This window comes from Neovison vison, chromosome 9 (genome assembly GCF_020171115.1).
Source record: "Neovison vison isolate M4711 chromosome 9, ASM_NN_V1, whole genome shotgun sequence".
NCBI classification, from domain to species: domain Eukaryota; kingdom Metazoa; phylum Chordata; class Mammalia; order Carnivora; family Mustelidae; genus Neogale; species Neogale vison.
This window is the reverse complement of record NC_058099.1, coordinates 89014155-89041291: the sequence shown is the minus strand read 5'-3', so window position 1 is coordinate 89041291 and position 27137 is coordinate 89014155. Positions and strand designations below refer to the sequence as shown.

The 27137-nt window shown below is 42.1% G+C and overlaps 1 pseudogene; it reads left to right on the top strand.

Annotated features, from left to right (window-relative positions):
- The first annotated feature begins 6053 nt into the window (after positions 1-6053).
- Positions 6054-8416, top strand: LOC122916784 (annotated as a pseudogene).
- The last annotated feature ends 18721 nt before the right edge of the window (positions 8417-27137 follow it).

Below are 27137 nucleotides of genomic sequence, written 5' to 3'. Positions count from 1 at the left end.
GACCTGGCTGACTCAGTCAGTAGAGTGTGGGACTCCGGACCTCGGGGTTGTAGGTTTGCGTCCTACCTTCAGTGCAGAGACTTACTTAAAAATAAAACCTAAGGGGCGCCTGGGTGGCTCAGTGGGTTAAAGGCTCTGCCTTTGGCTCAGGTCATGATTCCAGGGTCCTGGGATCAAGCCCCACATCAGGCTCTCTGCTTATCAGGGAGCTGTTTCCTCCTCTCTCTCTCTCTGCCTGCCTCTCTGCCTACTTGTGATCTCTGCCTGTCAAATAAATAAATAACTAAAAATCTTTTAAAAAATAAAAATAAAACCTAAAAGGGGCGTCTGGGGGGCTCAGTCAGTTAAGTGTCCAATTCTTGATTTTGGCTCAGGTCATGAGATCAAGCCCTGTGACAGGCTCCCTGCTAAGTGGGGATTCTGCTTGAGATTCTCTCCCTCTCTCTTGGCTCCTCCCCACATAACGTTCTCTCTCAAATAAGTAAATCTAAATGAAAACGAAAACAAAAACCTGGGACGCCTGGATGGCTCAGTCAGTTAAGTGTCTGCCTTCGGCTCAGGCCATGATCCCAGGGTCCTGGGATCGAGTCCCACATCAGGCTCCTTACTGAGCAGGGAGCCTGCTTCTCCCTCTGCCTGCTGTTCCCTTTGCTTGTGCTCTTTCTGTCTCAAATAAATAAAAATCGGGAGAAAAGAAATCCCCAGCTCCCGCTCAGTCTAGCCATCGTGTCCCATCTGAGAAGAGGAGGAAAATACGAGAAGCAGCTGTGAAGCTCAGAATCACGGCTTGTGATCTAATCACAGCAACGCAGAACGCTTCTCCCCGCCTCGGCATTCAAAGTAAGTGGATGGGATGAACCCCAGCAGGACAGACGCAGATACAGAGAACAAACTGGCGGCTGCTGGAGTGGAGGTGGCTGAGGGCATGGGTGACACAGGGACAAGGCATGAAGAGGTACACACTCCCAGTTATAAAACAAACAAGTCGCAGAAATGAAACCAACAGCATAGCGCGTAGAGTCAATACCACCGGTCAAAAACGAATGAAGAAGGAACTTGTGCATGGGAGCCTTTTAACCCCTAAAATAAGGCTTCCTATAAGAAGTGTTTGTCCCCCCCTTTCACTGTACTAAAGCACAAATACAGATAAATATATTGCATAAAAATAATAACGAATCAATCTATTCTTAATCCACGTCTGCAAAGCAGAGTAACTACTTTCCAGCAGTCTAAAGCCTGGCGTTGGCTCTCCTTGCATTTGCTTTGCAAAAAGCAAAAAAGGATCCTCGTTGGGGGCATTATTTATATTTCAGTATGACAAATACTTTGATCAACTGCCCAATGCTAACAAAATGAGGGCCCATCCATGATTCCTCTCAGCCGCACGTTTCCTATCAAATCATAGAAGCTTTATATAAATGAATCAGGTTTAGGCTTAAGGAAGGAAGTCAGTGGTTAGTTCAATCACCCTTTGGCCCATATGTCCTTCCTTTGTGTCCTTAAACAATGCTTTTACGACCTAAATGCCACGCTCAGCCTTGGTGAAAATGTCAGCCCCATAATTCGCAAATGAAGTGAGCTTGAGCCAACCGCTGTGACTTTCTGGATCTCTGTTTTTCTCATCTGTAAAATGGGGATAAAAATAATATTTTTTCATGAAATGACTATAAGGATTTCACGATCTCATGCATGTAAAGCTCTTGGCACACTGCCTGGCATCAGAAAAATACTCAGTTAATTTTATTTGCTTCTCACTATAATCACAAGGGCCATTAAGTGATCATTAGCAATCTTTTTTGAAATCTATGCAGTCTATTAGAACAGACATCTTTCTCTCTCCCATTCTCTCTCTCTCTCTCCCTTATTATTATTTGCCAGTAGCATTTGTGTAATGTTAGCATTCTTCTTTTTTTTTTAAGCTCAAGTTTGTTTGTTTGTTTTTTTTAAGATTTATTTGACAGGCAGAGATCACAAGTAGGCGGAGAGGCAGGCAGAGAGAGAGAGAGGAGGAAGCAGGCTCCCTGCTGAGCAGAGAGCCCGATGCGGGGCTCGATCCCAGGACCCTGGGATCATGACCTGAGCCGAAGACAGAGGCCTTAACCCACTGAGCCACCCAGGCCACCGCTGTTAGCATTATTCTTATCTACAAGGGCTGGATATTGGGAAAATCACGGAAAGATCCAAATGGGACCTTTGGTGCCAAATGCTGGGAGTGTTGAGATCCGTCTGGGACTTTTCCAGGGCTCATGAGCAAGAGCTGAATGTCACAAGATGCCAGACAGCAGGAAAGTGAGCACCCGCCAAGACCTGGAGGTAACTTTGGAACTAGGAACGGAGGCTGCATTTTGCTGGCACTTCCTTGTAATCTTTCCTAATAAACTTCTGCTTCTTTGGCATGTGGGTTGCTAAGGTTGCTAAGGAGGACAGGAGGGAATTGGGTAACAGATGGTGCTAATATATTTAAACTTGACTAGAGTTTACTCCTTCGAGGTAAAGCTGTAACTGTATATACCAAGCTGCTAAGGTGCCGGTGAGCATCGTGAGCTTAGACTGGCTTATCTTTCCTACATTTCCTTGGGACCCAGAAAGCCACCACTTGGGCCCAGCAGTAGTAGGGTTTGGTGAGGAATGGGGAGTGCTGGTAGGAATAAGAGTTTACTTATTAAAGGATCTGGTTTTTATTGTGATGAGAATTTCACAATTTATACAAATATCAAATCATTATGTTGTATACCTGAAATTAATATTACATGCCAATTATACTTCAATAATAATAATGATAATAGGGACGCCTGGGTGGCTCAGTTGGTTGGACGACTGCCTTCGGCTCAGGTCATGATCCTGGAGTCCCGGGATGGAGTCCCGCATCGGGCTCCCAGCTCCGTGGGGAGTCTGCTTCTCCCTCTGACATCCTCGCCCATGCTCTTTCTCACTGTCTCTCTCTCAAATAAATAAATAAAATCTTTAAAAAAAAAAATAATGATAATAATAATAGGCCCCTCCCCCAAAAAAATCTAGAACATTTTACCCTAAGCTCTAATATTGAGATTTGGAGTTCAAAACTTGCTTTTACCACTTAGAGCTGTGTCCTTGGATATGTTCATTTACTTCTGGAACCTTGGAAAACAGGACAACAGCATCTGTTTTCACTATTTCAGGATTGTTTAAGAAGCTCCCTTACAGGGCGCCTGGGTGGCTCAGTGGGTTAAGCCGCTGCCTTCGGCTCAAGTCATGATCTCAGGGTCCTGGGATCGAGTCCCACATAGGGCTCTCTGCTCAGCAGGGAGCCTGCTTCCTACTCTCTCTCTCTGCCTGCCTCTCTGTCTACTTGTGATCTCTCTCTGTCAAATAAATAAATAAAATCTTTAAAAAAAAAAAAAGAATCTCCCTTACAAGGGAGGGGCATCTGGGTGGCTCAGTTCTTAAGCGTCTGCCTTCAGCTCTGGTCATGATCCCAGAGTCTGAGTCCCATATTGTGTGTAGAGATGACTTAAAAATAAAATTTAGGGCGCCTGGGTGGCTCAGTGGGGTAAAGCCTCTGCCTTCAGCTCAGGTCATGATCTCACAGTCCTGGGATCGAGCCCTTCATCAGGTTGTCCGCTCAGCAGGGAGCCTGCTTCCCCCTCTCTGCCTGCCTCTCTGCCTACTTGTGATCTCTCTGTCAAATAAATAAATAAAATCTTTAAAAATAAAATAAAATAAAATTTAAAAAAATCTAAGAGTGAAACGGATGAACAATTGTGGAAATGTGTTTTTAAATGCCACACGTCTTTAAAAAAATAAAAATAAAAAATATGGGGCGCCTGGGTGGCTCAGTGGGTTAAGCCGCTGCCTTCGGCTCAGGTCATGATCTCAGGGTCCTGGGATCGAGTCCCGCATCGGGCTCTCTGCTCAGCAGGGAGACTGCTTCCTCCTCTCTCTCTGCCTGCCTCTCTGCCTACTTGTAATCTCTCTCTGTCAAATAAATAAATAAAATCTTTAAAATAAATAAATAAATAAATAAATAAATAAATAAATAAAAATAAAAAATAAATGCCACACGTCATAACAATATTATGGTGCTACCTAACTACTGCCTTGGAGTGAGGCTTCAAAAAACCTTTCAGAGAAAGGTGCTGCTTCCTGCCTTCCAGAATGAGCTGAATGAACGGAATTAGAAGGTGACACTCCCCAGTAATACAGCCATTTAATGCGTACCCCAAAGAAAAACTCTGGAAAAGGGGACCCCTGGCTGGCTCATTTGGTGGAGCACCAGGACTACTGATTTTGGGTTCACGAGTTGTAGCCCCATGTTGGGTACAGAGTTTACTTAACAAAACAAAACAAAGAAAAACGTAATTTTTAAAAGCCTGTTAATTGCCTTCTCTCTTAAGTTTCTCAATACAAATCACTACACTTAAAATTAAAACTATAGAATTAAAAGTTCATCCAATGTTTAAAATGACAAGCCTGGGGGCGCCTGGGTGGCTCAGTGGATTAAAGCCTCTGTCTTCGGCTCAGGTCATGATCCCAGGGTCCTGGGATCGAGCCCCACATCGGGCTCTCTGCTCAGCAGCAAGCCTGCTTTCTCCTCTCCCTGCCTGCCTCTCTGCCTACTTGTAATCTCTGTCTGTCAAATAAATAAAATCTTTAAAAAAAAAAATGACAAGCCTGGTCATTTATTTATTAAGAAAACTAAAATAGAGATTGGAAGTAGTGCAGGTCCCTTCAGATCTCACCTAATTAGAAAGAACCAAGCGATAAAATTCAGTGACACTTCAAAAATACTACCTACAGGAATAATGGTATGATCTGTAAGCCACTTTGGCTTATCTCTCTGAAAGATGCCATTAGCAAGTGTGAGTAAAGTTGCTAAATATTTTTCAGGATGATTTGTCAACATAATAAAAGAGTTACAGACCATGCCTCAGTTTCCTTGTATAAGTATTATGAGTTGTTACCAGGTAAAGGTCAAGGTTTCTGTACTCAAGGTTACAATTTTTAACAATGTGCCTCTAGCTACAAGAAGATTTTTTTAAATAAGGAGATTAAGACAGAGAGCTTTTAATTTGTATTTATATGATTAATTTTTGTCTTTGAATATTTATTCTATCAGGTGACATACATAAATGTTGTAAGGACTTGAATTTGCCTGAGCCCATTAATAACAGTAGAGCAAGTCAAATTTCAACCTGCGTGAAGGTCAAAGTTGCCCAAGATCATTTTTTTTAAATGTATGCTTCCATTTTCTACCTGTTGTGTCTTCAAAGATGCCACAATATGAACAGAATATAAAGGTATATTTCCAACTCTGCAGGATATTTTTCACTTCACTGAAACCTAATACATAGATTTCATGTAGAACATCCTAAATTAGAGTGCCTATATTAAGATTTAATCCTTTTTTTTTAATTGAAAAGGAAACTTTTTTGCATCATATGCTGTATTTTACAAGGTTTGCAACAACATTTTCAAAAGAATTTTCCTCTCCAAGGGCACCTGGGTGGCTCAGTGGATTAAAGCCTCTACTTTAGGCTCAGGTTATGATCCCAGGGTCCTGGGATCGAGCCCCACATCGGGCTCTCTGCTCAGTGGGGAGCCTGCTTCCTCCTCTCTCTCTGCCTGCCTCTCTGCCTACTTGTGATCTCTCTCTGTCAAATAAATAAATAAAATCTTAAAAAAAAAAAAAAAAAGAATTTTCCTCTCCGTATGAATAGTCTTTTTTCTTCTTAGTTACACAATAAGTGGAACTATGCAAAAGAAGCTATTGGTTTAAAAATACATGGCAATATAAAAGGCTTTTGTTTTTCCCTTGCTTTGAGGAAATTCAATATAGTGGTGTAGCAAGGTTGGCAGGGGTGCTCCCAGCAAGAAAAGGAGGCCCCCTTGCCCCACTTTCAAGTGTTTGAAACTGAAATCGTATGCTAGGCCATCTACTATGTGCGGCAGTTCCGTCCTTGAATTAGAATATTTTGCATAAACAAACAGAGCCGCCTCCCCCGTTTAATGAAGAGTTTCGTAAACTATATGGGAATTAAAAATAAGATGGAAGCAATTCATACTGCACCGTGCACATGTGCCAGATTCTTGATGTCGCAGAACACAGTCGTCCTCGGTGGTTGGATGCGGAATATTTCCAGGCCTCTGCTGGCAACGACACCATGAAAGGAAAATACAAAGTGAGTATGTTTATTTGGATGCGCTCTGTTAATAAAGACATGCAGATGACCTCTCCACATCTGGTTCACTGTCAAATGACTCATCGTTTTTGGCTGTTGGACTAATACATGTCTGTATCAGCACAAAGGAGCTAAAAAATCATCATGATGAAATAGAACAGAATATGGCAGTTTATTTTTTAAAAATAGCAATGGAGTTTGGGTCATTATGATGAGGGATAGAAGCAGAAAAACGTTCACCTTTAGCCCAGAAGGCAGACCTACAGCCTGCGTAGTTCCCTTGAGGACTGAATACAGCAGGCTGCTAAATTCTTTTTTTGTTTTTTTTAAAGATTTTATTTATTTATTTGAGAGAGAGACAGTGAGAGAGAGCATGAGTGAGGAGAAGGGCAGAGAGAGAAGCAGATTCCGCGTGAAGCTAGGAGCCCGATGCGGGACTCGATCCTGGAACTCCGGGATCATGACCTGACCCAAAGGCAGTTGTCCAACCAACTGAGCCACCCAGGCGTACCTAAATATTTAAAGGGTCTCCTGACTACCCATGTATCTCACACATAGTTAATATCAAACTGAGTGATAAGCACGAGAGAAATCTTGAAAAAGTAGTTTTATGATTGAAAGTTTGAAGACCTTTATGATCTAATACTCCCTGCACCTCCCCTTGCCCTTGCGCCCTGAAGTATAGCCACCAGCTTCACATAGCAGCACACAATGTCTCAAGAACTCTCTCTTGTCAGCTGGGGTGCCCAACCCTGCAATAACTATATCTAAAATTGTCGCCTTCCCCAAGTTACTCTGTTAATAATGGGAAGTTCAGAAGCTGCTGTGTGTGTAAGTGATCATTCACAACTCTTGCCAAGCAGGGAGAAGGAAATCAACACAGCTGAGTAATAATGTGGGATAAATTAGGTGAGTTTTTTCTCTGAAAATGTTATCAGGGGTTCCTGCTGCCCCAGCATCAGAAGAGTTCATTGGCCTATCAGGTGTACTAACATACATCGTTAGCATCTTCTAAACAAACAAACAAACAAACAAAGAAAAACCCACACCTTATAGTTGTCAACAGGACATCACAAGAATAGAGACCTCTCTTTTATTATTTTTGTAAAAGATTTTATTTATTTATTTGACAGAAAGAGATCACAAGTAGGCAGAGAGGCAGGCAGAGAGAGAGGAGGAAGCAGGCTCCCTGCTGAGCAGAGAGCCCGATGTGGGGCTTGATCCCAGGACTCTGGGATCATGACCTGAGCTGAAGGCAGAGGCTTTAACCCACTGAGCCACCCAGGCACCCCTAGAGACCTCTTTTAAACATGTGGAGACAGGGACGCCTGGGTGGCTCAGTTGGTTGGACGACTGCCTTCGGCTCAGGGCGTGATCCTGGAGTCCCAGGATCGAGTCCCACATCAGGCTCCCAGCTCCATGGGGAGTCTGCTTCGCTCTCTGACCTTCTCCTCGCTCATGCTCTCTCTCACTGTCTCTCTCTCTCAAATAAAATAAATAAAAAATCTTAAAAAAAAAACAAAAAAAAAAAAATAAACATGTGGAGACATTTAACGTGGATGAACACGTAGAATTTCCCATCAATTGTCCTGAAAGCTGCTATTTGTTGGTGAGGAATAACATTTTTAAGCATATTGATATAGATCCTAAAATGCTCATATCCTTGATGGGAATCCTGCAGATTTACAAAGAGAATGTGATGCATTTGAAAAGAAAATAAAAGAAGCTGGCAGAGTGGAACTATCTGTTGGAGGTAACAATTCTCATAATAGGCACACACAAGGCATTTTCCCTGTACACAGCCATGGAAGGAGTCAACCACGTGTGGACTATCATCTTCCTAGCATCATCTCTGAACTACATTTGCATATGATGAAGATGCTGCTTTAGAACTAAGAGTTACGGGCGCCTGGGTGGCTCAGTGGGTTAGGCCACTGCCTTCGGCTCGGGTCATGATCTCAGGGTCCTGGGATCGAGGCCCGCATCGGGCTCTCTGCTCAGCAGGGAGCCTGCTTCCTCCTCTCTCTCTGCCTGCTTGTGATCTCTCTCTGTCAAATAAATAAATAAAATCTAAAAAAAAAAAAAAAAAAAAAAAAAAAACTAAGAGTTACTACTGTAAACTACTTAAAGGTTTTTTTTTAAATTATTTTTAAAATTTTTTTTTCAAAAATTTTTAATCCTTTTATTCCCTTAAAGGTTTAATCCATGTGCACAATAAACTTGTAGGTCCACTATAAGGTATGGTAGAAGGAAACTGAAGGAGACTGGGGAAAATTGCTACTTGAATGAACAACATACTTTTTAAAAGAAGTAGATGAATTTCAGCTTTGCAATGTAATGGAACATAGGGAATTTTGAGGATTACTATTTGTGTAAGAAAAGATTTTATTTATTCATTGGAGACAGAGAGATGCAGAGAGAGAGGGCATGAGCGGTGGGAGTGGTCGAGGGAGCGGGAGAAGCAGACTACTCGCTGAGTGGGGAAAAGGACTTGGGCGCTCCATCCCAGGACCCTGAAATCATGAGCCCAAGGCAGATGTTTAACCATCTGAGCCACCCAGGCACATTGAGCTTACCATTTCAATATCTATACATGAAACCTTCCATATTTGGAAAGCATCTATTTGAAACCAGGGCTTAGGAGAAGTAATTGGCTCTCACAACTGATAAGCTGTTTATTATAAACATTTTATTTAGAAATAAACTTTATTGTAAGTAGCTAGTCTAGAAACCATCACCATCTAGAAATGTATAGAACATTTTAAAACTCAGTTTAAAGGTGGAGATTGTGCACATCAAGTGCCATATAAGACATGACTCGAGGGGCATAATATACAAAGATTTGTTTTTTAATTATACGCAGACACCTCTAAACTTTCAAGTATTAGTCGACTATCATTGCAAACTTCAATTTTGGAATAATATCTTTATAGTTTATCTGCACTCTACACCAGCTTTTCTGCACACGGCTGCCTTAGTCATCTTCCCACACTGGCATCTGGACATCCGAAGTCCAGCTATGTAACACTGGTAAAGGAAATCTGAAGAGAAGACAGTGCCAAAACGTGCAGTTTATGTCCTTTTGAAAAAAATATGTAGTGTATATTTCTGGTGCACCTTCTTTTTCAGCACTTCTTCAAGAAACATGCTTTTAGCAGCAGCTGTCTGCCCAAGAGTCTTGCCCCCATGCTTTAATAAAATTTCCTTTTCTGCACCAAAGAAAAAAGAAATGTGCTTTTATTTTATTTAATGAGTTAGGTTCAGGCCTTAATAGAAACATCTTGGCTATTAAGAGCTTCATACCAATAATACACTAAGGAAATTTTTTTTGAGGAGAATTTTCTCATTATTGTTAAACTTCCTAAATGATTACCCTTATTTCTCATCCATAAAAATGTCTAAAAGGGAGGTGCCTGGGTGGCTCAGTGGGTTAAGCCTCTGCCTTTGGCTCAGGTCATGATCCCAGGGTCCTGGAATCGAATCCTGCATTGGACTCTCTGCTCAGTGGGGAGCCTGCTTCCCCTCCCCCCACCCGCCTGCCTCTCTGCCTACTTGTGCTCTCTCTCTGTCAAATAAATAAAATCTTTGAAAAAAATGTCTTAAAAGGATATGATAGAGTATATATAAAAGGAATCACTGTAAACTATTTTAGATTGCCATGGCAACTTGTATCTTAAGTTCCAAATGAAAGGACATTATTTTCGACCTTTAACTCCTAAATAAAGCTCACATAAACAAAAAGCTAGCTGGAAGATCTCACTACAGAAGCGAATTCTCCACTCCCTTTTCGGAAATGCTCCACTCTACCGCTAGAGGGCACCATGTGCATACTGGGCAGGGAGAAAGCCAAAGGCTTACTAAATACATCCGCCTCTGGATTTTTTTCGCTAAAGGAATAACCCAGTCAGTGTGGGTATGAGTTGAGGTCAGAGCTGGGGGATAGGCGGTTAAAGCACTTCTGTGCAACTTGAACCTTTTTTTTTTTTTCTTAAGGGGGGGGCAGAGGGGCAGAGGGAGAGAGAGAGAATCTTAAGCAGGCTCTATGCCCAGCAAAAAACTGAGGCAGGACTCGATTTCACAACTCTGAGATCATGACTTGAACCAAATCAAGAATCAGAGGCTTAACAGACTGAGGGGTGCCCCAGCTTCAAACTTTTTTATGATGTCCCTAATTATAGCAGCCCCCCAGAAGAGCCTGAGTTCAACCTCGATTCAGCTGGAAACAGAGTGTAATTATGACTGAATGATTGTTTTTACAGGTTGCTGACAACATGTACAAAGAGTTAAGAATTGAGGAGGGTCCTTTGTGTTTGAGACAGTCTTCTTCAACAAAAATCAGACCAAGTCTGGGAGTCAGAAGACCTTTTGCCACTCTCAGTTATACCAATCTCTGAATAATGTTTGTACAAATTAAGAGGGGGAAAAGCTTTTCTTTCTTTTTTTATTTTTATTTTTTTAAAGGGGGATGCCTGGGTGGCTCAGTCAGTTAAGCATCTGCCTTTGGCTCAGGTCCTGGTCCTAGGATCCTGGGATCTAGTCCCAAATCAGGCTCCTTGCTCAGTGGGGAGCCTGCTTTTCCCTCTAACTCTGCTGCTCCCCCTGCTTGTGCTCTGTCTCTCTACCTCACTTGCTCTCAAATAAATAAATAAAATCTTAAAAAAAAAGTTAAGAGACACAACTGAGTTCCATATTCAAATATTTGGTTTAAAAGAATAGAATCAGGGATGCCTGGGTGGCTCAGTCTGTTGGGCGTCTGCTTTCAGCTCAGGTCATGGTTCAGCTCCCTGCTCAGCGGGGAGCCTGATTCTCCCTCTGCCTGCTGCTCCCCCTGCTTGTGCTCTGTCTCTCTGATAAATAAATAAAATCTCAAAAAAAAAAAAAAAAAAAAGAAAAGGAAAAGAATAGATTCGTACTTTTAATGCATAGGATGTTTAAAGATTTTACTCCAGGGGTGTCTGGCTGGTTCAGTGGTAAAGCAGTCCCCCTCATGTTCTCTCTCTCAAGTGAATAAATAAAATCTTAAAAAAAAAAAAAAAATCACAAATTCTTTGACCTGGAAGGGATCAACAAGTCCAAATCCCGCATTTTACAGATCAGAAGGCTGAGACCAAGACAGAGGGGATTGGAAGACCTAAAGTTCTCCAATGGTCACAGAACTGAGTTCAGAACCAAAATCCACTGACCCTGAGACCTCCTTTGCCTGTTACAGCATACTGCTTAGGGCTCAGTTTTTTTTGTTTTGTTTTGTTTTGTTTTTTTAAGATTTTATTTGTTTATTTGACAGAGATCACAAGTAGACAGAGAAGCAGGCAGAGAGAGAGAGAGAGAGAGGGAAGCAGGCTCCCTGCTGAGCAGAGAGCCAGATGCGGGATTCGATCCCAGGACCCCGAGATCACGACCCGAGCCGAAGGCAGCGGCTTAACCCACTGAGCCACCCAGGCGCCCCTAGGGCTCAGTTTTTACTCTGAGCTTAGTTTCCTTTTCTTTTTTTTTAACCTTACACATTATATTGAGGTCTTGGTTCCAAGAAAAGTCAAAATCTTAAAACAGAAATAAAATAATCTTTTTTAGGATTTTCTTTCCTCACCTCAATTATAGAAATACTTTTCTCCCTATATGTAGAATAAACAATCATTATTAAAGTATTATTGATGGCAAACATTTTAATCTAAATGATAAACCATAAACATCTCAGAAATATAGTGCACATATTTTTATAAAAGTGATTTCTGTAAATATTGGAAAAACCATAGGTAACGTTATACTTCTTTCTTTCTTTCAATTTGCTTTGTTTTATTTTATTTTATTTAAAAGTAAGCTCTATGCCCAAAGTGGGGCTTGCTGTATCAAGAGTCACAAGCTCTACTGACTGAGCCAGCCAGGCACCCTTATCCTTATTTATTTTAAATAAAACACAACAGGGACACCTGGGTGGCACAGCTGGTTAAGCATCTAATTCTTGGTTTTGGCTCAGGTCATGATCTCAGGGTGGTTGGTGTCGACCCCTGCTTTAGGCTCCAAGCTCAGCATGGGGCTGGCTTGAGAATTTTCTCCCTTTCCTACTCCCTCTGTCCCTCCCTCCCATTCATGCTCTGTCTCTTTCTCTCTAAAGTAATAAATAAATAAATCTTTATTTATTTAAAGACTGCATTTAAAGAATCCAAAGAATGCATTTAAAATAAAACACACCAGAGAACTTTTTAAAAATTGAGATTTGGGGGGCACCTGAGTGGCTCAGTGGGTTAAAGCCTCTGCCTTCGGCTCAGGTCATGATCCCAGGGTCCTGGAATTGAGCCCCGCATCGGGCTCTCTGCTCAGCGGGGAACCTGCTTCCTCCTCTCTCTCTGCCTGCCTCTCTGTCTGCTTGTGATCTCGGAGTGTCAAATAAATGAATAAAATCTTTTAAAAAAAAGAAAATTGAGATTTGGGGCACGTGGATGGCTCAATCGTTGGGCAGCTGCCTTCAGCTCAGGTCATGATCCCAGGGTCCCAGGATCAAGCCCCACACCATGCTCCCTGCCTTTTTCTCTCTCTCCCACTCCCCCTGCTTGTGTTTGCTCTCTGGCTGTGTTTCTCTCTGTCAAATCAATCAATCAATCAATCTTTAAAAATAAAAATAAAATTGATATATCCTGTCATCTCCACTTCTTTGATAGAAAACATAAAGGGGCACCTGGGTGGCTCAGTGGGTTAAAGCCTCTGCCTTCAGCTCAGGTCAGGATCTCAGGGTCCTGGGATGGAGCCCTGCATTGGGCTCTCTGCTCAGCAGGGAGCCTGCTTCCTTCCCCCTCTCTGCCTCCCTCTCTGCCTACTTGTGATCTCTCTCTGTCAAATAAATAAATAAAATCTTTAAAAAAGAAAACATAAAGAAATGTTTTTCTCCTTTACCATTGAGGGTTTTCTTCTCAGACCAAGTGCAACCCTTCCTGAGACATACTAAATTCTGACTAGAATGCATTTTCCAGCTCAGCTTTAGGAACTGTGATTCCCTCGTCCCTAGGAATCCCTAGTCCCTAGGAATCCCTAAGTCATTCTCTTAGGCACCTAAGTTTAGTAAAACAATCTAGCTATGCTCACTCCTAGTTATTGAAACCATCCCACCAATGAGAAATGCCATGGTCCTCACTATTTCTCTCTCTTTTTAAATGATTTTTATTTTTAAATAATTTCTACACCCAACATGGGACTTGAGCATACAACCCTGAATTCAAGAGTCACATACTCTACCAACTGAGCCAGCCAAGCAACCCTCTCACTGGCATCTTTTAAGTAATTCTACCAAAAAGATTTTATATTTTTCTTTCCCAGCAAGTTAAAAAAAAAACTACTCCAACAATACCCCTCCTAATAAAACACAAAATACATTCCCTTTTTATCAAAATATTGCTACAGAGAGGAATTTATCTTGACTTTCCTAGTGGCATTCCTGATACAGAAGTAAACAATTATTGGACGTTTCTTTATCATCACTGCAAAAGGCAAGATGACCACTTTTTTCCCTTAAAACAAATAAACATTGTGGAGGCCGAGAAAAATTAAGGCCATCCGACCTCACGTTTAGCCTTAACATAAGTATAGCCATCTTAGCCCCGGCGGCCATATCAGACGGCTGCGCCCAAGGACTGAACTTTCCCCCACCCTGCTTTGGTTCCAGAAACCCCCACCCTGCTTTGGTTCCAGGAATCCCCACCCTGCTTTAGTAACAGGAACCCATAAATACCCCTGCCTTTAATAAGCTCGGGGTCCAAGTCCCTACTCCTCTGCGGGGATTGTATGTGGGCCTAAGCTTAAGCATGTCACCTCGGGGTCCAAGTCGCTACTCCTCTGTGTCGGGTATACTTGGGCCCAAGCTTAAGCTTGTCAAATAAACCCTCGTGTGATTGCACTGGGGCTTGGCTCCTTGGTGGTCTCTCCACGTGAAAACTTGGGCATAATAACATATATAAGGGTTATTTGCTCTGGGATAAGTATTATCAGCAAACAGAAAATAATGGTGGTATCATGACTTTTTGTGTAATTAACAAGAACATAAAAAATCATATATGTAAAAACAGCCCGAGTATGATTCTCTTCATCTTGGAACCTGACAGTCTATACTTTTGTAACCTTAGCTTGGTCTAAATTAAGGAAATGTAGGGTGCCTGGCTTGCTTAGTCGGAAGAGAATGTGACTCTTGATCTCAAGGTCATGAGTTCAAGCCCCATGTTGGGTATAGAGAGTAATAAAAAAATAAATAGGGGCACCTGGTGGCTCAGTCGGGTAAGCATCTGCCTTTTACCCAGGTCATGATCTCAGGGTCCTGGGATTAAGCCCCACATCAGGCTCCCCACTCAGCAGGGAATCTGCTTCTCCCTCTCCCTCTACCCCTCCTCCCTGCTCATGCTCTGTCTCTCATATAAATAAAATCTTTAAAATAAGTGAATAAATAAACTTTAAAAAGTAAGGAAATATATAGTGATCCACAACCTACATTGAAGTGTTATGGTAGACATTTTTCACTTATCACATTTTTTTTACTTATCACATTATCAAAGATTATAAAAAAATTATCACATTATCAAACTCCCCATAGTAGTGAGGACACTGAGAAATTTGCTAATGGTCTACACTGGTGGAAATCTAACTTGCTAAAACCTTGCTCAAAGTGAATTTGGCAATGGATATTAAAACTTAAACTAGAAACTAGTCATTACTTTGACTCAGCAATTTAGTTTTCAAGGATTTGCTTATGAAAATAACCAGAGTTAGATAAGAAGGTTTCCCATTCGTTCCTTCAAATAACAAAAAGCTGAAGAGCACTAAAAATATCCCAACAATAGGGGAATACATATACGGTATAACATCAGATGGGACACAATGCAGCTGCTAAAAATATTGTTAAATAAGGTCTAGTGGTATACAAAATTGTTTATGATATATTTTAAGGAAAAAAGCATACATGTATACATGTATGTATTTATACATGTAAAAGCATGCATGTATAAATACATGTAGAATTCACATTCGTATGTTTTAAAAGCTATAAAAAGTATATAACAAAAACTTTCTGATAATTCCCCTGGAATGGTAATCGAATATACGTCATTATTTTTCTTCTCTATATTTTTGTGTACTTTGGAAATTTTCTACAATAAACAGGCAGCGCTTTCGTAATTAAGAAAAAAGAAATCTTGGAGCACCTGGGTGGCTCAGTCAGTACAGTATGCAACTCTTTTTTTTTTTTTTTTTAAGATTTTATTTATTTGACAGACAGAGATCACAAGTAGGCAGAGAGGCAGGTAGAGACAGAGAGGAGGAAGCAGGCTCCTGGCTGAGCAGAGAGCCTAGTGCGGGGCTCCATCCCAGAACACTGAGACCATGACCTGAGCAGAAGGCAGAGGCTTTAACCCACGGAGCCACCCAGGCGCCCCACAGCATGCAACTCTTGATCTTGGCCTTGTACATTTGAGCCCCACACTGGGTGTTGAGATAGACTACTTACAAATAAAATCATAAAAAAAAAAAAAAAGAAAAAAAGAAATTCTTTGTTTTCTTTTTCTTTCTTCCTCTTTTTTTTTTTTTTTTTTTAATCCAGGCCTTTCTCAACTGACTGTCCAAATGCAATAATGACAGGAATGTAGTAGGAGACAGTCTGCAACAGTGTTGCAATTGTGTTCAGATCACACTTGCTGCTGCACACTGGTGCAGACCCTCTGTCACACTGGCTCTCGGTCTCCGCAGAGCTTCCTCTCCCTTGGCAGCAGGCAATCCAAGGAGGAGGGCCTCGGCGCTCTGGCCCCCAGCCACCACGCCTTCCAAAACCCTGTTGGAGGAGCAGAAAGGCCAATTCCCCACTAACAGGCAGATGGTGAAACATCCTCTTGGCTCTTGTAAATTCAGCCATATTGGTGCAGACACAGCTGAAAAAAGGCAAGCAAGTTCTGCAAGGCCAGGCAAAATTAGTCCTCACTCAAGGGAGTGCTGCGCCATGCCAGCTGGCATTTCCTGCCATGCCCTCAGCCTGTTGAAGGCTGAGAAATTAAGTGGATGATGTGCAAAGTGAGGCTCTGTACTGGGGACGTGGGCATCTCAGCTGGTGCAGAGGTGGGCTTCGAGCCCTGTGACTATGAAACCGCGCCCCACAGGGTTAATGAGGTTAAAACCGGCCCCAGCAAGACCTCCTCTGATCCTCCCTCCTTTTTGCAAGGGAATGCGAACCTTATCTTTTGGAAGCAAACAACAGGAAGAGCTCCAGGCCAGCTTAGGCCAGTGTGGGCCTGACCACAGACTCACACCTGTGGGGATGGACCATGGGGTGTCCACAGTTACCCCTACCTCATTGTAATGTTAAAGACTCCACCGGAGGGGAGCTCACGCTTCATTAACACAATATAGGATGCCTGTATGGCCAAGTGTTCCCAGAACCCCTGCACAGCTTTATGCTGGCCTCTACCTGCAATGACAAAAACTCCCCTTTCTGACCATTCATCTTAACCCTAAATTAGAGAAATGCACTCACCCTCACTCAGGGAGCCGGGGCTTTGGAAGTTAGTGCCTGTGATCTTCTTTTCTGCAAATAAAGTTCCTTAAGTGTGACAACTCCACCTGGTGTAGTCTCTTAGGTATCAATTACCAAGGAGCCAACTCAGCTTAGCTCAGTTACAAATACGCTGTCAGGAAGCAGAAAGAATTCCACAGAACGGTGAAGTGGAAGGAATTCTGGATTGTGAGTCCCGGGAGCCATTCTTAGGTCTCCCTTTCCCTCTCTCTAAATTCTAGTTCCTTCTTCTAGAAAATAGTGGGATGGATGGGGGGGCGGTGATAGAGGAAATGAACTGTAAAAGTTGCTTCCAGCTTTCAAAACCATGAAAATTATTTGTAATGAAGTGATACAAAATACATTTCATTCAATACAAACCGTACCTAGCAAGCAGGAGCCAAGGGAAAAACAAAACAAAACAGAACAAAACATTGCCCACCCACCGGACTCACAGTCCAAAGCATTGACAAATTTCCCAGTTCCAATATATATAACTGTTGACTACACCATTTATTTAAGAGGATATTTTTCAGGGCCCCTGGGTGGCTCAGTGGGTTAAGTCTCTGCTTTCTGCCCAGAGGAGGTCATGATCCCGGGGTACTGGAATTGAGTCCCGCATCAGGCTCTCTGCTCAGCGGGGAGCCTGCTTCCTCCTCTCTCTCTCTGCCTGCCTCTCTGCCTACCTGTGATCTCTGTCAAATAAATAAATAAAATCTTTAAAAAAATTGGTAAAGCGACCTTAGAAAGAATCAATTTCATTTCAGTCCTTTCATGTTACATAAAGCAACTGTGATTCAGAGAGGTTGAATAGGGCCCTGAGACCCCTAGAAGCTATTTTTTTTCTTTACATATGCCCATAGATAATTAGAAAATGTAACATACTTTACTGAGGGAAAAAAAATTCTTTTCCTAAATCCTGTGGAAATTATTTCTATGATTTCTATTATTGAATCTTCTATTTCCTTCTTATTGAAATTTGACTGCCATTACATAAAGTCTTTCCAAAAAAAAATCTTGGCATTTTGGCTACATAGCCCACTTGATCCTTGCCCCTGCTTCTTTGCAAAACCCATTGTGACTGCTCCAAGTAAACTTAGAATCTCCCTTTCTGTGTGTACAGGCCACGCAGCCTGTTTTCTCTGTTTTTCTAACCACCTTTGGCTAGTAGGAAAAAGTGCTTTCAACTTTAGACAAGCCAGGCTTGGTTCATTGACTCCAATCAGACAAATACCTTCTCTGGAAATCTAGATTCTGGATATGCAAATGTGTGTAGAGCAATGAGACAGAAGGAAAGGGCACTCTTAGAGAATAGAGAGAAAGCAAACCAACATTTATCCCATGCTTTCTGTATGCCCATGGACTCCCCTAATCTTCACAACAATGCTGTGAATTAGATACTATTATTCTAAAGGTGAAAAAGTTACCAGAGAGCAACTTGCCTGAAGTCCCACACCCAGGAGATGATGGAGTTGAAATCTGAACCCAGGCCAGTCTGCTTCCACATTCTTTCCAGTAAATCAGCCACATTCTTGCCCAATCATGGTCTTTCCGACTTTCAGCTGATGGAGTACCTCTTGATGTAAAACAAGCAAACAAAAACAACAAAGAAAACAACACACGGATTCCTTTAAGATGGTATAGTCACACATTTGGTGAAAAGCAATCCATTATGCAATTCACTGAATGTCTAAGAGGTGTTACCAACGCATTGTGCTTAAATTGTTAAGACTCATCCCAAGTACTTTGAGTGATGCTTTAGTCCTTCCTAATAAGATTTTCTTGTTTCATTACGCGTTATGATTCTTGTATCACGAGACAGAGGAACTTAATGGATAAAGACAAAGAAGAGCTGTATAGATTTTATTTCTATAAAAACTTCCCTCTAAATCCAATCTCCTTGTAATTGATCAAGCCATTTTTGTGGCCTTTTTTTTTTTTCAGATTAAAGGTTTTGTGTTCTCCTTCACCTCCCTCCTCTGGCTTTTTTTCAAGCATTTTTCCAGTCCACTTACAGTTCAGAACAGATGTAGATGCTGGCCTGCTCCCAAAACCTTGCTGCTAAATCATGACTCCACCATTCCCCATGGACTGAGTAGTGCCAAAGTAGAAGATGACTTCAGCCCACAGCAGAATCTATGTTGCTGCCAATCCGGTTTAAGCCCAAAGAAAGCAATTCTATTTGCAGCACTTTTTTTTTTTTTTTTTTAATTTCCAGTTTATGCCGAGAAGGTATAGTACATCACATTTTGATGATTTATACAGCACCTCTTAAGGCCTGTCTCTCCCCCTCTGGCCCCAACATTGTCATTTATCAATTCCCCAGACTGGAAGAGCTGGGGCAGGGAGAAAAAAGCAAAGTCTTCAGGATATCAGAGATAAGCAGATCATCAGGAACTCAACAAGAAAATGAAATGGATCTCTTACAAAAAAAACCCTGCAAATCATTTAAAATACGAAGAAAGTAAGAGGATATGACCCAGAAGATTGATATGAGATACCTTTGGCTTACTCACATGTAATACTGTCAGCTGTATCATTTCTCCATCACTGATGAGTACCGGAAACTGCACTGTGTTGATAAAGAGAAGATGACAAAGGGAACAGTTGTCAGTAACTTAGCCTGTTATTACAGCAGAACTACCCCAGAAAACCCTGGGCTTAAAAAACTGCAGCATGCAGGTTAACAGCGGAACGCAGAGAGACCAAGAAGTACAACGTCGGATTCTGGAAACAGGTGGAGAATATCCATCGTGGGGAGGCCTTGACCCGGTGAGGACGAGCATCTTCATTACGGATCAAGCAGAAGGACCAAGTGGTCTCCCGGTGACAAATCTGGGGCATTGAAGAACCGGTCTCTTCAGGGTTCCCCTTTTCACTTGCTTTAATATATTTAGGTTTCCAGAGCTCTGACATTTCCCTAAATAGGCTATTGATCTCATTCATTTATTCTTTCCCCAAATATGTGTTGAGCTCCTGGTAGAGTCCGGCATTGTCTGAGGCCCTGGAACGGAGTACCAAGTAAGAAAGACCGGGTCTCTGCTACTATGAAGCTTTCATTCCAGACTCACACTTCTTATGCTCCTAACAAGGAAATTTTAAGCATATGACCTATCTCGTCCCTGTAGAAGATACTCAGTCCCTTCAAGTTGTAGATGGAGGCCCAGGAGTGCAAGAGCATCTGGCCCCCCGGGCCCAAGCAGACAGGGTTTAGCCACCTGCTGCTGACCAAATCCAAGGGCAGAGAGACACATGGTGGTGAGCAAGGAAAGGAATTTATTTCAGGAAGGCCAACACCAGGAAGACAGAGCACCAGCATCTCAAAGACAGTCTCCAAAGTGTGGAAAATACTTCCAGGTTTATATAAGGAAAATGTGCGACAAAGGTCAGTGGGTACGTGCTGGTGGGCAGTAAAGGTCAGGTCTATCTTTGTCTTGGGGTCAATTATGCAGGGTCTTGCGGGCTCAGTGCAGTCCTTGTTACTTGAGGAGGCAGTTTCAGTTCCCATCACGGGATGGTTTGCCCCTAGGGTCTTTTGCCTGAGTTCAGAGATAAGCTGGAAAAAACTTAATCAATTAGAAAGTACAGACTGAGGTCAAGATGGAAATAGCTGACGTTTCCTGAAAGTTGTACTTCAAAGTGAGTCTGTATTACTGCCAATGATTTTTCTTCTTTGAGGGATCCCTTCGTTCTTTAGGCACAAAACATATGGCCTTAAATGGTAGTAAAAACCAAGCAATGAGAACTTGAAATTTTAGAAGGGTCATTTATTACTATACAAAGGGCTAAGCTTGCCATACCCTAAAATCTCCACAGAATGAAAACATAAAAATCCCAAGGGATATACACACCCACCACTAGGGGCATACTGGTCTTCGATTTAAATAACTCTCAAGAAATGACTTGTTTCTATTAACATTTGATGATGAACTTTGACAAGTTAGCACAAATGGTTCAGTGAAATGACCTGGCTTAACAGAAAGCCAAAGCAAAAGGAAGAGAAAATAAAATGTAAAAGAAAGGGAGCAGAATATGCTACCTCAAAATATGCCTCTTTGGCATAAAGATTATTTTAGGCTGATTAGTTTTGAGAAGCTGCAGACATAGAAGAAGAAATTGACCTTTTCTGAGGGGCGTTTACATTTATAAGGAATACCTCCATTTATAAGGGTGTCTCGCTCTCCGTATCAGCAAGAGAAGACAATATCCAAAACTCTAGAAACTTATCAGTGGAAAACGTCTGACTTAAATCTGCATAACAACCTTACCCTCTGTTTACTGTGCTTTTTCCGGCAGCCTCCCATAATTAGTTTCCCTGCCCTCCCCAAACATCTTTCTTTTGTCATTAGCTGATGATGGTTTTTAAGGTGGCGGCTGGAGCCATTTCAGCGAGTTGCCCAGTCTTCCTGGTCTCTGCATGCCTACAGGAAGGATATATGTTATTATATTTCCGATTGTTTTTCTTTCGTTAGTCGGTCTTACATTACAATGTGGTATTGGGGAGGAAAAATAATTTCCCTCTTCCCATCTAGGTTCTTGGCCAAGACCACACCCCGCACACCCTTAAATACCATTTTCAGCTTAAGACAAAAGAAAGATGTAGGAGGTAGAAAGCCAGTTATGGGAGCTTACCAGGAAAAGCATGGTATGCAAGAGTAGGGTTGTTATGCAGATTTAAGTGACGTCTTCTCCAATGATGAAAGTTTTCCGAATTTTAAGTCACCCTCTCCCTGGTACAGAGATACACCCTCACAAATGGCAATGTCCCTTATAAATGTAAATGTCCCTTACAAAAGAGTAACCTTTATTTGTTTTCAGAGTTTATCTTGTGTCTTCAGTTTCTTACACATAGCCAGCTGAAGATACTACTTATGCCAAAGAGGCATATATTAGGGTGGCATATTTACTCCTCTTCAAGAGCCTCAGCCAAGAACCTAGAAGAGTAGTGAAAAAGTATTTTTCCTCCTGTACCCAAATCTCTTACAAAGTGTATTGAAGTAAAGTGTATCTTTTTATAAATGAGAAATCTAAGCCTTCCAAGAGATAAAGTAACTGGTTCCAAAACACAGAACTAGAGTAGGGGAAGGAGGGGCACCTGGGTGGTTCAGTTGGTTAAGCATCTGCCCTGGGCTCAGGTCATGGTCTCAGGTCCCCATGGGGCTCCCTGCTTAGCAGGGAGTCAGCTTCTCCCTCTCTCTCTTTGTTCCCCCCACCCCCACTCATGCTTTCTCTCTCTCTCTAAAAAAAAATAAATAAAATCTTTTTTAAAAATTGAGTAAGAGAAGGAGGTCCCTCTGGTTGGAGGAGGTCTGTCTATAAGACAATGATGACCACAGGATTTCAACTTCTCATCAGTAATGGCTCACTTCCTCCACATGTGGAAAAAGTTTAAAAAAAAAAAAAAAGAAAAATTGAGGAGAGTAGCCAGGAACCAAGCTTCAGCTGGGAACAACAGGAAGCCACAGCAAATTCAGAGTCATTGTAGCCACTGCAAATGGCAAAAGGTGAGGAACCAGCATGGCCTGGCAAATACAAATGTCTGTGGGAGTGCAAGAGGTCAGAAATTGGGATTATAGGCTCCAGGGTACAGTAACGTATAAGACTTGGGGGACTCTGTTCTTCAAAATCTTCTGGGTTTAGCATAAGACACAGACTCATCGTACTATGTGAGAAAAGGGCACAGGAGTCAAAATGAGAAACACAGTCAGCCCAAGGGAGTCAGGTGATTAATTCTGTCAAAAAACACAGGCATCACATAAGAGGTATTATATGCTGGGTATTGAAGTATAAATAGGAGTTTTCCTGGTAGACAAGTGGTAAAAACCACAGCATTCCAAATTAGTGAACACTCAAGTGCAAAAGTAAAGAACTACAATCATGTATTATGGCTGAAGCTTAAACATCAAAGAGGGAAACTAGCAGGAGATGAGTCTGAAGTAGGTAAGCCAGCGAAGTGTGTTGTTTTGAAAATCATTTCAAATTTATAAAAAGTCGCAACCATTAAAAAAAAAAAAGAGTACATAAATCACTGGCATACCATTTATCCAGGTTTGTCTTTTTTTTTTTTTTTAAGATTTTCTTACATATCTGAGGGAGAGAGAGAGCTTGTGGAGGCACATGCACTAGCCAGGGGTGGGGTTCACAGAGGGACAAGCAAACTCCCACTGAATGCAGAGTCCCCCTTAGGGCTCTGTCTCAGGTCCCTGAGAGAGAGACCTGAGCTAAAGTTAGACACACGCTTAACCAACTGAGCCACCCAGGCACCCCCAGATTTGTGTATCATTAACATTTTGTCTCATTGGCTTTATCGTTCTCGCTTCAAATACACACAGAACACACTGATTTTTAGCACCCTTTGACAATAAATTGATGTTATTTTGTTCGTGGGAAAACATTATCGGATTTGTATTTTAAAACGATCGCTCATGGAAGGAGAGAGTCTTTCAGGAAGACATTGTGGGGGTCTGGAAGTAAAATAATGAGTGATTCAATGAAGGATGCATCTGTGGGGATGAGGCGGAGGGCATAGATTCAAGAGAGGAAAGAGCATTACCAGTTGGATGCAGTATCTGAGACACAGCGACGATGAGGTGGAATGTGGGATTTAGGTCCGGGGAACTGAGTGGGAAGAAGTCCTGCCAAGATAAGACGATGATGACAACACAGCCACATGAATCACTGACATAAATTAGATGCTAATTATATAGTAAACATTCTTCTAAAAGCTTTAGATTATAGGGGCCAAGGGCAGACCACCCCAAGATGGACCACTTTGTCAGGAACATTATTTTGAGTTAAAAGCAATCAAAACCCAGCAGATTCAGGAAACGTTCTTTACTTCCCGCTCAGCTGCTGGCTTACACCAGGAAGACAGCTATTAAAATAAATTCCTCTTTACCTAAGACACTTCTCTACGTAACAGAGCAACCTTTGTTTTCCAAACATCTCTCATCTTCCTCCTAATGATATCCTCAGACCCTACCCCCTCCTTAGCTTAGTGTCAAGTTTAGCTTAGATTCAACCTCCCCCAGAAATGTAGTCTCTGGGCACCTGGGTGGCTCAGTGGGTTAAAGCCTCTGCCTTCAGCTCAGGTCAGGATCTCAGGGTTCTGGGATCGAGCCCCGCATCGGGCTCGATCTCAGGGTTCTGGGATCGAGCCCCGCATCGGGCTCTCTGCTCAGTGGGGAGCCTGCTTCCCCTGTTCTCTGTCTCTGCCTACTTGTGATCTCTGTCTGTCAAATAAATAAATAAAATCTTTAAAAGAAAAGAAATGTAGTCTCAACTGTAGCCAATGAGTCAGTGCCCACGAGTGCCATAAGGGCCCTCTTGGTCTCATAAAGATAAGGTAAATCTGCATAAGACCCCTTGCTTCCCACCCCACCCCCCAAAGGAAAGCGGGCTAGCTCTCAACAGTCCTTTTCTTTTGCTAATAACCTTCTCGCTCCACCCTCGTTCTACGAAAATACTACTTGCTAGATGGGATGCTGCCTGATTCCCGATCATTTAATGAGGACAATTAGATTTCAAACTTACTCTGTTGAATTTTTGTTATTTAACAATACCTATTACCTATAGTTTTACCTCACGCAGAAGAAAATTAAACCCCAAATACCAAAGAGTAAGAGATACTCTCAACCACATTTTCTTTCAAGTTATATGAGACAAAATTAGGTATGGAAATGACAAATCGATTTTATTTCTATTTTTAATATTCAAAATGGTTTTAAAGCAACGGAGATGGCACTTGGTATCTCCCAGGCGCCCCCTTGTGGCTTGGTTTGGTGATTCCCAAATTTATCTGATGGACAGAATCTACCTGGGGAACTTGTGAAAATAGTTTCCAAGGAGGCAACCACAAGTAATCAGAGCAGGGTAGGAGGAGCCCTAGCTACCTCGATATTTTTTAAAGCTCTCCAAAGTGATTCTGATGGCCAGCCACTGTAGCTGGGAGCTTGAAGATTTCCCCCTTTCCCGGTTCACTTGGAACAAAGTCAGAGACAAAGTTTTTAGAGCCAGAAAGAGAATGACAGCATTCTGCCCCATTGTTTCATTTTACATGTGAAAAAAAAAACAAAAAACACTAAAACTGAAAATGAGAAAGGCCTTGCCCAAGGACACAGAGGATGTAAATGGCAAAAGCAAGAGCAGAGTCTGACATCTCCTGCTGGCTCTAAACTCAGCAAGGTCAATCAGAACAATTCAGTCTGGTCCAGTCGGTCCCCACATGTTTACCCCTCAACTCAGTGAGAGCTCCAAGACTCTACACCCTACATCACTTCAGAGCGAGGAGAGTACAGGCAAAAATACCAACAGATACCCTTTGGAGAGAAATACTCCCCTTTTTAATATTTAATGTCTTAAAGATTGGTTTTAAGGAGACCCAGGGAATGAAGCAGGATAAAATGTTCCCTACAGGAAAAGCCACGTGAACGGGCAGTTTCTCCTCTTTTCCAGGATTTGTCTATGTAGAATATTTTACATGTTTTGCCTGTTGTTCCACATTTAATATTTTATTCTTCTGGGTCTTGAAACTTGAAAGTGCAGGTGTAAACGCAGCCTTCTGGGCAGAGTATGCAGGAGGGTAACCGGAAAAACCCGCTTTCCAGTGTGACCCTAGACAAGGACTGGTTAGTTAATACACGGAAAGGGACTACAGCATAGGCCAAGTGCTGAATGAGGAAAGGAATTTTGCAAAGCGGAAACAGGCCTGGGAAAATGTGTCTGCCTCGCCATTTTTGCAAGGTGCAGTGCTGTTTATCCCCGACATAATTACATTTCTGGGATTCCTTGGGGTCCTTTCCCTTTGATCTTTCTCAGTGCCCACCACTACTCCGAGAAGTTCTGGGCTCATCTCAAACCTTACTTTTCTAAAAGTCAGACTAGCAGGCTGGGCATACCCTGGGAGCCAGTTAAAAAATGCAGGATCTCGAGCCCCACCCCAAACCTACTGAAGCAGAATTGGCATTTTAACGAGATCCCCATGTGATTCATGTGCACATTAAGGATTGAGAAATCATGCTCTAAAAAAAATAAAATAAATTTTAAAAAATGCAAGAGTCCTGTGGCTGAGAGAGAAGCAAAAGGTTACCTAGGCCAGTTAAGAGTTTTCTCAACTGTATTGAAATCGAGGGTTTCAAGGAAGGTTTCCATGAATCCAAGAAGCATAATTATCTTTTGCTGAAATGGTTGAATGTATAAATATTTTAAGCTTGAGGACTATATCATGACCTAGTTTCTTTCCCTCTTCCTTTTCTTTCTTTCTTTCTTTTTTTTGAAGTATATCCCTTTTAAAAAAATAATCTCTAGACCCAATGTGGGGCTTTAACTCATGACCCTGAGATCAAGAAATTGCACACTCTTCTGAGTCAGGCAGGTGCCTCTCTCCCTTTAAATTACACACTTAACTCCACCTCTGGTTGGGCATTTGTTTCTAAATGGAATCAAAGGGAACTAGTTCAAGCACTGTCATTTGAAGTAGGAGCTCCCAGCATGTAATGAGTTGTGTGGATTTCAGCAAAATAACTGGCTTTCTGGAGCCTTAGTCACCACAGCAGTAAGAAGCAGATGCTACCATCTACCCTGTGTGTCTCCCAAGAATACCGAAGGATCAAAAGAATTCCTCATCTCTGGAAATGGCACTGTTGATTATTGCGTGGCTCCAATTGGAAATGTAGGAACCAATCTTCACTTCCCACACGAGTCCCATCATCAACGACTAACAAGCTTATCACTTCTCTCTGAACCTTCCATTTCTTTTACCTTCACTGGCCCTAATCTGGACTTGAGCCCCTATGATATTTCACCTAAACGAAGGCCTGCTCTGGGCAACCCTTACCTCTACTGCCCTTCAAATGATCATAGACCCTGAACTAGAGGCCTTTAAAAAAAAAAATAAATAAAGGCACAATTTTGGTCACAAAATTCCCCTACGTCAAACTCTTGAATGGCTTTCAAGGGCTTTGAGTCCCAGATCCCCATGTGAGTCTTTCATTTGGCCACCTTCCCTACAATCTCTTCTCTTGCCGCTCTCTAATTACATTGAATTTGAACATCAGAACTCCTAGAACTTGATCAGGAAACAACTTAGTATCTGTCTCCCACTGTTCCTTTAGCCTTTCCTGTCTCTTCTTTCACACTTGGACAAAGATGCCAGGAGTTGCAATGACTTTTTGGTTTCCTACTGGGTAACAGAAAACATTATGGCCACTTCCAGTATCAAACACATACTCTTGTTGGATCCATGGTCAACGGAGCGAGACTGATACAAAGCGAAGGTCAAGCAAAGCTTTATTTCGCGCCAAGCATCGAGAATCAAACTGACCAGCCAGGGCTGTCTCTTGCAAAGAGGCAACCTCTCTCTGCCTTACAGACTAGCTTTTAAGGGCAAAGGCCATGTGGTTGGGCCTGGCCACACACAGGTGGCCAGTGAAATTGTAACACACAGAGAAAGCTGCACAGTCATG